We start from the raw sequence: 14,638 nt of genomic DNA on the forward strand, positions 1-14,638 counted from the left end.
TATGGTTGCATGTTAGTTTTATGATGAAATAAGAACAATACAGTGTCTAGGGACAAACCCTAGACCAATACAAGTTGAATTCATGTGAAAATCTAGTAAAATCCATAAACACCATTGTAGGTGATTAGTGAGTTATGTAGATTTTAATAAACACTAGGAAATTGGGTGATATTCTAGTGTAATTTGACAATTGTGAAGTGACTTCAGAATTATAGAAGCTAACAACTTTGTAAGATGGTTGATTTATGTGAAATTAGGGCTAAGAGATAAGCTAGAGACTTGATAAATGTAAAATTCTGCCCTTAAAGTGTTTGTTGAAATGCCTCAAAGAAGGCTCGAAATTAGAATTTTTGTAGTTAAAACACCTAATTGTGATGTTTTGGCTATTATGCAAAATGTGATTAAAAAGAGTTCTAAATGTGATAAACGTGGTTAGAACTTTGGTTAAAACGGTGGTCTAAAGATAACGCCTACCGGGTAATTAAAAAATGCTAAAACTAGTTGATGAACTCGAATATGCAATTAGTATACTAATGGGCATTTGACTTTTAAAAAGTCAAACTGACCTACGATGTGATGAATGATAATTAGACATAGAAAATAAGTGAGGTGGAATAGTCGTGATTGTTAATGACTAATTTAACCGCCTTGTAAATGATTGACAATAGTTTGACGCGTAACAAGCTAGGTGAAAGCTTCGAGGAGGGAGCGGGTCAAACGGAGCAAGTACGGAAAGAAAAACGTGGCGTGGATGCGAGGTAAGTGTAATTTACACACTTATGTAGAATACCCGTTTATTCGATACGTTGTAAACGTGATAACGATAATATTGGAAATATGGAAATTTGTCAAGTGTCGACTAATGTAAATCAAGGCTAAAAGGACACCCATGGCGTAAGCCGAAATGGGTTGAATTTGTAAGAAAAGAGTGTAAAAGAAAATGGGTATGATTATAAAATCCGGGATGGGATGGATGTATGAATTGGAAATCAAAAACGATGTTTTTGATTAAATAGATAATGTTGGGCATATAGTCCAAACGGGTCGAATGGTGGTGATAACACCATTTGACAATATCGACTAATGTGGTTGTCAAGTCTTATGTTAACAGGACCGGTTAGCAAATCAGATAATTGCGTCACCATTGATGGTGTGATAATGAAAACGAGGTATAAATCGGGTCTACTTGTTGATCCGGGTCAGGTACGCATAATTATGTTGTAGTTAAAAATGCTACTTTGGTCGAATAATTTGAGAGAGAGTCCTTCGTCATAAAAGGACTAAAATCGACCAAAACGCCCTTGTAGGCTAAATGGAACAAACGACCCTTAAAGGTTGTTTGGAAATGAGTTTTATGACTAGGTAAATACTTAGAATAAGTATAGAAGCTGAAAGAGGTATTATATTAGCCAAATGGCACTATTTGAGTTTTTGCCGTAAAATAATGATTCGAGAGGTAAAATTTGGTTTATATTGATCACCTCATTAAACCTACCTTAAATACAGTTGAGGTGGAAGATTATAGGATAAGAAATGTGGTAATTGAATGCCAGAAGCAATCGAAAGCTATTTTAGGCTCGAAAGTGCTTAAATACCCTTAACGGGTCAAAATAAGCGTACGAGCGAAAATGGGTTTAAATTGTGTAATAAACCTGTGAGTAGAACCTAATATGGTATATAACATTAATTTGAAGAAGTATAGGTGATATAGGAATCAAACAAATATGTTTGTTTGATAAAATGCATAAACGGGTTAAAATTCGGTAAAAGGTAACGAGTCGAAGGCTTAGAAGTCTAAAAATTTATTAAGTTGGATGTTGGATTTTAACTCCATATGATGGGGAATCAAATTACAAACACATAGGAGGAAACGGTAGGTCAAACGGACGAGCGGATTGAAAGATACGAAAGTTTTCGTGTCAATAAACGGCAAAATGGAAAGGCTGAATGCAGGGACCACCGTAACTTACGGTGCCATCGTAAGTTACGGTGGGGATGATATTGATACGGTGGTTGCCCACTGATTTACGGTGGGGGATTTGACATTCAGTGGCCACCGTAACTTACGGTGCCACCGTAAGTTACGGTGGAGGCCAGCTCAAAATTAGTCTTTTGAGATCAAGAGATTCACGTTGGGATTTTTCTTTCCATTATCGTTACCGGACTTGTTTAGATACGATTTAATTCCCGTATGACAAAAGCATTTCATGTTTATGAAATGTAGGTACATTTTGGATGCCGAAAGACGATTAAGCTCAACGAAGAACCGAACACGATAAAGATTCATGCTTCCGCACATTGCCTCGTTGAAAATTTTAAACGACGAATTTGATCACATTATGTTAAATAACTTATGATTTGTAATGTGACACCTGTGTCACTTCAGCCATCAAACAAATACCAAACCAATGAAATATTGTATTTCATACTTGGGATTTTTATAAACATGTGTATCTTTTGCACATATCAATTCTTGTTCGATTCCGGGCCCTAAATCGCTTTCTGTAAGGTTATATGCGCACTAATGCGTAAATATAACCAGTTTAATGCAACAAACACTCCGGAATAATGACATAGGCTTAACATACCTCAAATAACCTCCACATAACTTAGAAATAAGTTTTGGATGGTTTGGTATGCCGAAATCAAGTTTATTCGCTTACAGGGACTAAATTCGACAAACTGCGAAAGTATGTCAATTTGTACTGTAACAGACATTTCGGAACTTGATCATAGGTTACACATACCCTAAATATCCTTTACATAGCTTAGAAATAGGCTTTGAGAGGTTCGGTATGCTAAAATAAACTTATTTGATCAATAGAGACTAAAAGCGTCAAAAGTGCATAAGTTTGCATTTTCGCGCATATCTTTCGTCCTGAATATATCCGGACATCCAAAAATTTATGTAATCATTAAAATATTTTATTTTAGTGATTGGCATAATAAAATTTCATTCGTCGCGTAATTTGGATCGTTTTTGCGTTCATTACGATTTCCGTCGTAATTAACCGAACACCGCAACCGTACGACCAAACAAACCGACATCCGAGATGTTTTTGAGCATATTTTAAGTTCCCTATACTTTAACTTTATTTTAGAGCCTTGAAATGGGGTTAACGGGGCTTAAAAGTGCAAAAAATTAAGTTTTACAAGTGCAGGGACCATTTTTGAAATTTCTGGCAGATACATTGAACTTGGTCCACTTTTGAGATTTGATGGTTTTAAACCCATGGTTTTGCAATACCATGGGCTGATTTCTAATGGTTATTACAATTCTATGGGCTCATATTAGGGGCTCCCATGGTTTTACAAAACCATGGGCACATGTGTACGGTTGAGATTAAATCACGTTTTACGACGAACGATCTTAACGGTTCCATGAAATCTATAAATACCCCTCACCCCATTTCATTCTTCCTCACATTTGAATCTGATTCTACACTCTCTAAGTGGAAGTATATGCTTCCTACCTGAGAGTGAATCGGGTTCGAATCTTGCGGGGACCTTCTGTAAGTATTCTTTCGCGTTTATTGTTCGTTTTAGCGTTAAAGTCAAACTGCGTTTGACTTTTTGCATTGATCAGTTTATGGTCAACGTGAAGTTCGTTTGAACTTCATAACGTGAGCGAAATCACGATGGTTATGGTCCCTAGTGACTATACCTACTGATTTCCACGTTATCTAGGCTCAGTGACGAGTCGTAGTTTCGGCCAAAATGCGTTTCCTCGCGTATTTTGTAACCAAACTACTCTAGGGTATTAAAACCGTTTGTTTTAATACCAAACCTGTTTTCTAACTTTACTAAACATGTTCTAGCATGTTTAGCTCGTCGCTTTTAGATCTGTGCTTGTCTGGGGTCGTAAAGGTAAGCGATCTAAACAATCGCTTATACTTTCGAACCCGACCCGTTTGGCCGATCATTAGGATCCGACCAAACACATTAGGTGACCATAGTTGTACAGGGAATAACCTTCTGAGGTTATGCCTCATGGTCACGTCGTTTAAGTAGTTGTATGATAAGTAGTTCTTATGCCTTAGGTAAATTACCAAAATACCCTTTTTACGCATAAATTCATTTTAAGCATATGTAACCTAAATTTTGACATCTAAACTGATTAGGAAACTATATTAGACATGTTAAGGCATATTTTACTTATCATATGACTAGTTAAGCGGTCCAAACGCGTTTTACGCGAACGACGCGTTAAAGTAGCATAAGCTACCTAAACAGGTCGTAACGGGTCATAAGCACTTAGGTTAGGTTTCATGTTAGTATATGGACTTTGTTAAACCATATCGTATGAGTTCCAATACTCATTTGGTTTACGAAACCTCATACTATCCAATCCCCCGATTTAGGTCCGGTTATTTATGTAGTTATCTATATAGGGTGCCGTTTGATTCCGTGATCCCTCTAGCTTTGCTTGGTTGTTGTTCAAGACTTCTAAGCACCCTCAAGTGAGTACATAGTCCCCTCTTTTACTGTTTTTCAAACATTTTGGGGGTGAAACACATGTGCCTACTTGTTACTTTCCTGCTTTACATGTTTTTATATCATATACTTGCTATGATTCACTAGTACACTATTAGTACATGATTTTATTATGTTTTTGCTATGTATGCCCATTGTGTGCATACTTAGTACATCATTTTACATGACATTTTATGCCATGTATGTTCATCATACTTAGTACATTTGTTTTACATCACATGCTATGTATGTTCATTTGTTGCATACTTAGTACATTCACATCACATCACATGCTTACATTCGGTATAACATTTGGTTTGTAAAAACGAGACTTATATACATTCATTAACATTAGCTACGCCGCTCGGTAGTAAGTAATGGTACCATATGACTTGACAAATCCCGTTCCTGACATCCTGGGTTGGTTTGGATGAAAGGAATGACTGAATCCGAAAACATTTCACATTGATAACCTTTACTTAAGGTTATCCGTCTGTCTCAAGGCTTGAATGTATGCGTTTAACATACCGCATAAGTGTTTGTATCAAGTATAGCATGCATTTCCACAAAACATAACATTGATTTAAACTGAGTTTTACTTCAATACTTTGTTTTGTGCATTTTCACCTATGGTTTAGTTGATACGTATTTCACTTGCCATACATGACATTTTGTTTACACATTACATGATTGACATTTGACATAGACATTTTGACATGGTTTTCACAATGACATTTGACAATTGGTTTAGACATGGGCAATTTACATTGGTGGTTTGTTTGGGTAAGTGATTTAAGTAACGAGGCGTGTGTAATGTGATACAAGCATGGTGGATACGCCGCTGGTACTTCCTATATATAAGTGCTTGTATTATATTACATGTCGTAGCGTTATTTAAATCATTCAATTTGGATTTATACATTTTTACACAAATAACATATTTTTTTTTTCACAAGACATTGTTTTACAAAAACAATTGGTATTATACAAATTCATTTTTACTTGGTTATTCATTTAACCTTACAATCATTCTTTTATCTATACATATCTATCATCGCTTTTCAAACGATTTATAAAACAAAACATTTTACAAGGATCATGACTGATTTTTGCTAAACAACTTTTTCTAAACTTATAAGTCATGAATCCTAGATCAATAAAACCTATGTACTCGCCGGCATTTTTGTGCTGACGTATTTTCACATGTGTTTCAGGTACTATAGTTGATGATATTGATACATGCTCACATAGGATTGGACGAGGCCTTAGTGACATTAAAAGATGCAAGACTAGTTAACTATGTTATATCTTCTTTGTTTGTTAAGACATTGTAACTCTTTTAATCAATGAAACAACATTTAAATTTTCCATGTGTTATGAAACAATGATTCTGTTACAACACTCCCCGACGATTCCGCCACGTTTTGTTGTTTTACGTGGTCGGGGTGTGACATGTAAACGTTTTATTACCCGTATTTTTTTATAGCATATGTAGTCTTAACTACACATCTAATTGTGGTATTTACATGTAAAACCGTTAAATAGAAAGTAGGGTGTTACACATTGACTCTTGGTGCTCTCATGATAATCCATTCTTCGGGAACAACAAATCCTGGTTTCAAGATCAAACACTCTTTGTCTGTGAAATGCGTTGTATACATCCTATCACAGATCTGAGAAAATACTTAGCAAATTGTTCTACAGCTCAGCAATATAATTAACTCTTTCAAACGTTACAATTCCATTGGATAACGTTCCTTCTCCAACTATGCTACCTCCTTGATTCCCTGCGAATCCCACAAAACCTCCATTAAAACCACGAACATCGTACAACAGGGTTTTCTTCCTTGTCATGTGCCTAGAAGCTCCACTATCCATAATCCATCGTGAAACGGATCTCGGAAGCTCCTGCACATTTCAAAAACACTTAGTTAGTTTTTGATGCTACCGAAGTCTCTTTGGACTCAGGTAACTTGACATTAATGTGAGTTGTTGCAGTGTATAATGATGGAAAGTTTTTATCATTCATTGTCAAGCTTTCTTCAGACCCAACCTCAACCTCTTTGTATAAAAAGAATTCTTGTTTCGGAGGTTGACCAGATGGTTGGTCTTTCTTCACCACATACTTCTTTTCAGAAGTTGATTTTTCTTTCTCAAGTTTCTCATAAAAATCCAAAGGAACATTCATCTTTACCGGTGTGGTAGAAGATGATTGTTTTTCAATCTCAGAAACCTTTGGTTTTGGAGAAATTGGTTTCTTTTCAACAACTTTTGGCTTCCATGTTTGTTGAGATGATGCAACCCGTTTGTAAAACTTGTCATTTTTAGTTACCACATTTTTAAAAAGTTCAGTTTTGACTTTGGTGTTGTCATTTTTCAAGATCTTTTTCTCAACAACCAATGGAGCTTTTCCTTTCCCATCAACTTTCCTTTTCTGAATCTCGACAACTTCAGTCTTAGGCTTCAAGTTGGTACACTTTCGTGCAATATGTCCAACTTGATTACATTTGAAGCACGTTCGGGTGTCAACTATCCGACTTGTGCCTTCAGACTGAGGCTGTGAGGCCTTCTTCTCAAAGAACTCTTTGTTTGATTTTGAAAAGATTTTAGATTCTTCATCAGACAGTGAACTCGAACTCGAACTTTTCATAAACACTTTCTTCTCAACAAATTTTCTGTTTTGAACATTCTTTCTCTGATAATTCTTACCACCCTGATATCCACCCGACCATTTGTTTTGTTTTGTTATTATAAAAACGTGGTGAAACAACAGGCTTCTTGTAGTAAGCTTTATCTTTTTCAAAATTCATTTGCCTCTTTGTTTGATTTAAACTTTTTACTTCAGACAGATCAATTTCAATCATTCTGAACACGTTTGTCAATTTAGCAACATTAACATTCTCCAGTGGAAACTCAGAATCCGAATACAACTTATCCGATCCCGACATCTTGTACATGACAAGAGTAGGTTCTTCATTTTAGTTGTTTTTGGACTTTGGTTTCGGAATGTATTTGTCCAAGAAACATTCATCTTCCTCAGTAGTGTCACTATCAGATTTTAAAACATTCTCAACCACACTTTTCACAACTTCAGTTTGGACACCATCTTCATCGGAAGATGAAGTGAATGTGACATCAATTGTGTCCGGAAGTTTCACTTCATGATCATCTTCATCATTAACCAACCCTGATTGTTTCTTTGAATAATTGTTTAAAACTGGTGGTGGAACCTGATGATACCCCACCCCTGTTCCATCAGAGAATACATCTTCGCCTGCTTTGTTTTTCCCTATGGGTTTAGGAACAATGTGTTGTAAAACAAAGCTTGCGGAGTTGTAACTGGTTAATTTCAGATTAATGCGCTCATTCTCAATTTTAGCTTCTTGAAATTGAAGTTTCAACTTAGTAATTTCATCCAGTTGCTGATTGATTAACTCCTCTTTGACTCTAAGAACACCGGTCAGTTGAAGATTTTCTTTATCTGTCTTACCATTTCGTTCATCAGAATCTTTAACCGTTCGTTTTAGCTTTTCAAAATTTTCTGAGATTTGATGTTTTTCAAGAATCAATTTTTCATTTTCTTTTCTTATTCTTTCTACGTCATTTTTATCGTTTTCGATTTTCTCAGTTAATTCTATTAATTTGTCGTTTGAAGCTTTTAACAACTAATCACGGTTCAAGATCTGATCTTCAACACTTCTGACTCTACCAGTCAGTTCTTCAACCTTCTTACCACTAAGGTAAGCATGTGTACTACAAACTTTGCACTCTTTCATGCAATTTTTGCAGTTGTTCTCAGATTTAGCATTCTTACCTGACATAGTTGTATCATTTGAACTGACCTTGTTTTTGGACTCAGTTCCAGAACCAGAAACTACCTCTAGTTATTTTGCAGCAAGAACCTTGTCAGCCATCTTCTTCAAGTTTTCAGCGGTGAAATCTTGTGATGTATCAATGATCCCATCATCAATCTTCTTTTGCTGCGGTTCTTTTGCTGTCTCTTTCTCTTTTTCTTTCTCAACCGCTTCTCCTCCTCCCCACCATTCTCTCTGTCTGGCTTCTTCTTCATCAGCAATTTGTTTGGTGAGAACTTCAAGATCAACAGTATCTGGATCCACAGCTATGTTACCATTAGGATCAAGATAACATTCTCTATCAGGATCCCATCGCCTTGCCTTCTTTGGTTCCATCCAGGTATGATAGATTTTGGCTTTCATGAATCGAGCTGTTTCCTTCCTGTTCACATACTTCACTTCTTCAGTTCTCTTATCTTTAAATGGAACAATCTTTGCTGCTGCAAAGGCATAACCAACCGCGTCTTCCTCAGGCAAAACATCACTCCAATCATAACCTTCATCGTCATGAAAAACTGCAAGTGCCCTGGATTTCTCTTTGGGTGCCTCCTCTATCTGCTTCATCCTGGGAGGTTTTGCTTTATTCTGATGATAGATCACTCTCTTGTAATAATCCTCTCGAAAAGGATTTGCAGTATCATCGGTGTAAGCATTTCTACACTCACGCTTAAAGTGTCTTTCTGTTTACACTTGAAACACGTCACTTTTTACTTGTCAAAGCCTAACTTGGTAGAAGGTCCACCAATAGACTGTCTTCCAGTAATTTCCATGAAACGCTGCGCTCTTCTCACTGCACTGGCCATACACCACCTTATATCGATCAACTCCATTTCCTCAGGATCGATCTGATCGTAGTCTTCCTTTGTTAGGTTGGTGTTGCCTATCTTGCCTGCCACAAGACTTTCGTACGATTCTAACACAGATGCTAAAAACACCATCTGTTGACTCTTCACTAAAATTCTGACCATTCTTCAGATCCACAGCAATGTTGCATTGAAAGAGATTCTTTGATGCAGATTGATTTGAAGTATTTGATGAAGAACCACCATGATAGCCACTGCTAGGGGTTTCTTGATTCATTATGCTTGAGCTTTCAACTGAAAAGGCTGTCTTTGGAGATGCAGTCTTTGGGAGCATACTGCCTCTGTAATACAACTCCACATTCTGCTGATAAGATGTGTTATTGAATTTATTGGATTTTTTGATCTCCAATTCATGGCTTTCAAGTCTTTCTATAAGCAGATCAACCTTCAATTCAGCAGGCTTTATCGTATTCTTCAGCATCAAATGCAAAATATTGCCAGTCTTGCTCATTCGGTAGAGCATCAAACAATCTGTCTACCAGCTCTTCTTGACTGTAAATGATGTCATGTCTAGCAAGCTCCATCTTCAGATGCCCAAATCTTTCGATCATCTTGGAAACAGACTCATTCTTTAAACAACCAAACAAATCAAACTCTTTTCGTAATAGTTTCTTTTTGTTCTTCACTATTTCAGCACTACCAATACATTTTATTTTTAATTTTTCCCAAAGGTCTCTCGAATCTTTGTATTCGATCAGTGCGATAATGTCATCTCGGACAGATTGATGAAGTAGAGCAATACACTTCTGTTCAGCAACATATCTTTCAATCTGATTTTCCTCTAAGTTCTCATAATCATCTCTCCCCATATTAAAGCCATTTTTCAAACCTCTCCAACTAGGATACGCAAATGCTTTAAGCCATTCTTCGAATCTGGTAGCCCACCTGTTGTAATCTTCAATAGCCATCAACTTGGGCGGCTTATTGTATGTTCCGTATGCACTGTCTATGCTCATAGCATCCTGAAGAATTTTCTTCGCACTCGGTGTTGGTGTAGTTTCATTCGTGTTGCTTGATGTACCATCTCCCGATCCACTGGTAAATGCAAACACGTCACTGAATGGATTCATGAACTCATCCATCTTTCAAGTACCTGAAATAATCAACAAACACTTAGAGACATTTTTGAGATTTTGAAAAATGAATTTCAAACGGAATCAGTTTGAAGCGGAATTACTTCAAACGGAATTCCAATTCAAACGAGATTAAGAACTTCAAACAAAAATACCACACAATATCTAATACCATGCGGAATTAGTCTAATCTCAAACGATATTAAACCAACAGAAACGGAATTAGACACTTTGGAGCGGAATTAGTAATTTCGTTTCAACTTTCAAGCGAAATTAAGTTCCGTTTGAAATTTTCAAGCGGAATTAGCAACAATATGATTAATTCCGTGCAGAATTAAGATTCTGTTCAAACGAAATTAAGATGACGTCATTTTCTTCGAATCTGTTTTCAAACGGAATTACACATTTTGTCCAATTTTGATCGAATTAAGGTCCAATTCTTTCAAGGATTAGTTAGAACTATGTTTCGCTTGATATATGTGAATTTCAGGCCATTTCAACCGTTAAAACTTGTTCAAATCAGAAAAGAATGAGTAGAAGTGAGAAAATCCGATGAAATCAAGCTGAATTGGTATGAACTCCTCGTCCTGAGCTCTGATACCACTTGTTGGATCGTCGTGTGACCCTAAACAGTCAGTTTGAGTAGTTCATCATCAATAACAAAGGCGGAATCAATGTAATTGATGTCAAACAGTTTGTTTTCCCTTAATTTCCTTCTTATTGATCAATCCTGAGCTTTTTACAATTCAAATGACAAACGGACAGCACCTCAGCTCAGAAGTAATGACCTAATTCCCTATGAAATGAACATGGGCAACAAGTATTTATAGGGTTGATAATTCCGCACGAAACTGTTCAAGCGGAATTACATGGTTCATGCGAGATTAGGTAATTCCATGCGGAATTACTAATTCCGTTTGAAACAACTAATTCCGCACGAAATTACACTTGTTGTAATTTCGTGCGGAATTACCCTAAAACACTATTTCTTGAATTCCATGCCCTGATCTATCTAGTATATTACAAGACTCAATAAAGACAAAGTTAACAGACATCAGTGCATCAACAAATGGTGATAGTGAGCGACGACTGAAGTTACAAGAAGGGGGTGGTGGTGGGGTGAGGATGGGGTTGTTATAAGGGTATTTTTGTAATTTTACACCCACTTAACTAAATTATTTAACCCCCATCCACTTCAGGGACCATCCAAATAACAAAAAGTAAACCACAGGGAGCACAAGTGTAATTTCTAAAAGTTAGGGACTATAGGTGTTACTTTACAAAACCACAGGGACTATCCGAGCATTTTACTCTATTATATATGCATTGTATTATGTAAAAAAAAGTTAAAATAAATGTATTAACATAAATTTAACATATAGATATTAAAATCACGTATCGGGTCTAGCTAGGCATAATCGGTTCCGGTTCTTATTTAGTTTTGGGTATTAATCAGGTATGATCGGTTCCGGTCCTGGTTCCAGGTATTGAGATCAAAATGCATACCCTATCTATACCCTATGGGTAGGGCCAGTTTCGGTTTCAGGTATAGAATACCCGGGTATTAAAAGAATCAATTCCGACTTTTTTACAGGATCCGGTGCCAGGTACGGTTTTTTTTTCAACCTCTAATTTAACCTATCAATTTAGTTCAATTAAGCTCACATGCTCAATTTAAGATTGTAAGCAATTTATTATATTTAGTATCGTCTAAGCTTTCATTTTATTCCTTTGTTGCTTTTGTTTCTCTCCTAGGACGAGGGTTGTTCAAAAAGCTTACCATTCACAGCTCGTTCAAAATTTGCTGGAATAGTTTTGTGGAAAAAGCTTAACTGGAAAGTGGCTATGTTTGTAAACGAGCCACGAGCCAAAATAGGTTGGTTTGTGGCTTGCTCGATAGCTAGCTGGTTGGCTAGTTTAAATTAATTTCCAAATTTTCTTTTATGTATACAGGGTCAAGTTATTCTACAAAGTCTTTTAATTGTAAGAAGTGTAAGAAGGATTTATAAAGTGATAAGTGTCTAATAACCTAAAACTAAACCTACTACATCACCACCAAAAACCTAAACACCCCCCCCTTCCCCCGGCAAAAAAAAAAAAAACAAAAAAAAAAACTATACCTCACAAAAAAACCCCCAAAAAACCTAACCCCCCCCCCCACCCCCCAAAAACCTAAAAAAAACCTAACCCCCCCCCCCCCCAAAAAAAAAAAAAAAAAAAAAAAAACCTAAAAAAACCTAACCCCCCACCCCCACCCAAAAACCTAAATCTCCACCCCCCACCCCCTCGGCAAAAAAAAAAAAAAAAAAAAAAAAATTAGGGTGGGTGATGTGGGGAGAGGGTTTAGGTTTTTGGTGGTGGTGGATGTTTAAGGTTTTTTTTTTTTTTTTTTTTGTAGTGGGTTTTTTTTTGTGTAGATTCTAAAGCTATTTTTTACTATTTTAGGAGAATGTTTAAATGAAAACCACTAGTTAACACGAAAACTAACTAAAAAAACCTAAAAAACATACCAATTTTTTTTAACAATTTTCGTTTTTAAACTATATAAAAAAACTTTTTTTCAAAAACAATATTGTTTTTGTAGTGCACATGTATATGCGTACTAAAATTTTTTTTTTTTGAAAAAAAAAGTTTTTTTATATACAAAACTAGCGATTTTTAATAAAAAAAATTACAAAAGAAAAATTTGTGTGTTTTTTAGAACTTTTTAGTTAGTTTTTGAGCTTTCGCGTTAAAAGTGGTTTTCATTTGAACCATCCCCTACTATTTTATTAGCTTAAATAATATTACATTTTTCATCTTTTTTTGTTCTATGTGTATCATTATAAAAAAATACAAAAAAGTAACAAAAAATATTAATACACAAGCCTGAGCTGGCTCGAGTTTTGACGAGCGGAACCTGAGTTAACATATCAGCTCGTTCAGAAGAAGGAGTTGGCTCGGCTCAACTCAGTTTTCAAATAAGCTGAGGCCCATGTCCACCCTGGCTCACAACACTACTCAGCTCCTTTGACTCGGTCTTTTATTAAGGTTAGCCAAAGAATGAGCCACCTCCAACTCTGGGCTCATTCAAATACTAACTTATGATTTTCTTCTCAACACACAAAAACAATCAATTTAAATAAGCTAACCCAATCACTATAAAAACAAAAAACAACTTAAAGTGAATAATAAGTTATAACTTCTTCCAAAATAAGCTAACCTAATGTCGCTCTAAAAATCTGTCCAAACAGCTTGCAACTCATCACTTCTCCATAACAAAAAAAAAAAAAAAACGATATTGGATATAGACATTTTGATTCAGTCCAAACAGCCCGTATATTTGGGGTTCTAAACTGCACACTTACGATCTAATTAAATTAGATCTGAATTGCACAATCAAACCAATTATACAACCGAAATTACCTATACTTAATTGTTATCAAACAAATTCACACAATCATCTAAGAATAAATTTCATACCATTTTATCAAACAAATTCATACCAGAAACAATATTATCAGATCTACAATAACAATCGAATTGCCAGATGTTGACACACTACAGATCCGTCTCCAAAACATGAAAGTTTCCACGATCGATAGCTCTGAATTCATTGCTCGAGACATGATAATCCGCTGACATTGAACAAAGTCATGTTTCAGTTGTTTTCATTGATGATGATACTTTCCCCCAACAGAAAGTATTCAAGACTATTCTGTTATTAGTCTAGCAACTTTTTGTTGAGAGAAAGTACCATCATATATACAACTCAAACTAACTTATTTTTACACACATCAGCGGAATCATCATAGATGTTTGTGGTAGCGATGAAATCAGATCTACCGATCACAGAAGACTTCTTCATGGTTTCTAAAGTGAAGGGTTTTGAACATTTTGATTTTGATGGTGGAGGCTGCTTGCACTTATAAGGTTTTTATAAACAGACCTAGATGAGGTGTGAAGGGGAACCCTAGTAACGGCTGTAGTGATATCCACGTGTTATAAGCAAAATGACGTCGTAACCGTAAGTAAGAGAATTTTGTTTTTTTGTTAACAAAAGGAATCCAATAAAATCGTACGAGTGAATTTCACTTTTTTTTTTTTTTTTGCATTATCTTTACTAGGAGTGAAACCATCTGCAAACATGAGTGGTTTTTTAAAAATCATGCATATCATATTTTATTAACTTTAGATCTAAACCAATTTTTGCAATAAGAATGAGAATTATACATTACTTGTAATTCAAATAAAGTTTTTTTTTTAACGGCCAACAAACTCAATCGCGGGCACTCTCGAGAAACCTACTGGACAAACGGAGTACTTCGAGAGTAACCCGAGTCCACCACCAATTCCGGGGAAAACCCGGTAACCCACCCGCCCACGACAGTGAAAT

The 14,638-nt window shown here is 35.9% G+C and overlaps 1 long non-coding RNA gene across 1 annotated transcript; it reads right to left on the reverse strand.

Moving 5' to 3' along the window:
• Positions 1–13,614: 13,614 nt before the first annotated feature.
• Positions 13,615–14,236, reverse strand: LOC118487638. Its single transcript, XR_004882312.1, has 2 exons — positions 14,039–14,236; positions 13,615–13,880 (listed from the first exon to the last, which is right to left on the reverse strand). It is a non-coding gene; the product is annotated as an uncharacterized LOC118487638 (long non-coding RNA).
• Between the last annotated feature and the right edge of the window lie 402 nt (positions 14,237–14,638).

This window comes from Helianthus annuus, chromosome 15 (assembly GCF_002127325.2).
Source record: "Helianthus annuus cultivar XRQ/B chromosome 15, HanXRQr2.0-SUNRISE, whole genome shotgun sequence".
Classification (NCBI taxonomy): Eukaryota; Viridiplantae; Streptophyta; class Magnoliopsida; order Asterales; family Asteraceae; genus Helianthus; species Helianthus annuus.